The sequence below is a fragment of the Nannospalax galili genome, unplaced genomic scaffold (assembly GCF_000622305.1).
Source record: "Nannospalax galili isolate Female #2095 unplaced genomic scaffold, S.galili_v1.0 scaffold296, whole genome shotgun sequence".
Classification (NCBI taxonomy): domain Eukaryota; kingdom Metazoa; phylum Chordata; class Mammalia; order Rodentia; family Spalacidae; genus Nannospalax; species Nannospalax galili.
The window spans coordinates 4,954,191-4,955,878 of record NW_008340113.1 but is presented as its reverse complement, the minus strand read 5'-3'; positions in this window follow the sequence as shown (position 1 = coordinate 4,955,878).

Below are 1,688 nucleotides of genomic sequence, written 5' to 3'. Positions count from 1 at the left end.
AATGCTTCCAGTTTTTCTCCATTTAGAATGATATTGGCTGTGGATTTGTTGTATATGGCTTTAATTATGTTGAGATATGTTTCCTCCAGTCCAATTCCCTCTAAGACTTTGAATGTAAATGCATGCTGAATTTTGTCAAAATCCTTTTTTGCATCTATTGAGATGATGATGTGGTATTTGTCTTTGAGTTCATTTATATGATTAATGATGTTTATTGACTTGCATTTATTGAATGAGCCCTGCATCTCAGGAATAAAGAAAAAACCATTTTCAACTACACTGAAATTGAAAACTGCATTTCACCCAAAGACAGAAGTTTGGAAAAAAAATTAAATCTACACCCTGGAAAAAATATCTTATTAAACATATCTGGCAAAAATTAACTTAGAATTTAATTTAAAAGTTCTAAAATATAATCAGAAAAAATCACCAGTGAAAAATAAAATGAATAAGAGGATACAAATAGATAACTAGAGACTAGACCGTAGGAATGGCCGCACTGTATGAAAAGATGCACAGCTCAGAAGAAGCTGTGCAAACTAATGCAATATCAATTTACGGGCACTCCAGGAAGCACAAAAAACTTTAAAACTCAATCAAATTTTGAGGATGAGTTGATAAAATAGCGGCTGAACCAATTGCTGTGGATGGGAATACAAGTTGGAAAACTTAACATTAACAGTAGAAATGAGAATTTAAATTAATGACGATTGCTGAAAAGGAGTGTGTGTGTTGGAGATTCAGAAAATTTCTGGAAGGGGGAGTGAGGAGAGGAGGGAGACAGGGAGGAGTATGTGAAATTTTCATTCTGTGCCTGGTTTGTGTCATTTAATATGATGCTTCCCTCTATGTTGCTGCAAATTACAGCATGTCCATCTCGTCTAAGATTTAATAGCATTCTATGGTGTATCTATCCCACATTCTTTATATCCTTTCATCCACACATGGGTGGACACCTATGTGTGGCCCAATATCTTGTCTTTTTGAAAGATGCTACAAGTAAAATGAGGATGCAGGTATCCATTCAACACACTAACTTCATTTATTTTGTTTAATCACACAGTAATGTAACTGCTTGTAAGTTATTTTCACAAATACATATTATAAAATAAAAGCCATTACAGTGAGCATTTCTGAGAGGCATTTAATCTTTTTCATATAGACCATTATTTTATATTATTTGTAGTATTTGCCTTTAAACTATCTGTATTCTTCCTACACTGGAAATGCAAATAGATTGTCTTTTCAGAAGCTTCATGTATGTTCCTTCGGTATTACACATATTGTCATTATCTCAAATTTGAGCTTCACTGGAACTTCTAGAGCAATGAAACTGAACAAAAGTCAATCGAAATTAAAATGCAATAATAATAATAAAATATTTACTGTGCAAGCATTCTAGCAAAGGATAGAATATCAAAAATATATTTTAAAAATTATCTGTCACCCTGGGCTTCCTTCTGTGCTCTGTACTGTCCCCCACTAGTCTGTATATCTGTCATTGTGGGAGTTGCACACTGCCACTGCAGTGGCTACTGGTGCTCTGTAGTGCATCTGAAATCAGGAGTGTTGAGCCTGCAGCATTCTATTTACTAATGTTTTTGCTATTCGGAATCTCTTCAGATTTCACTTTTTTTTTTTTAAAAAAAAAAGGACTTGAACCAGTGTCCAGTCTATAAAGAGGAGGG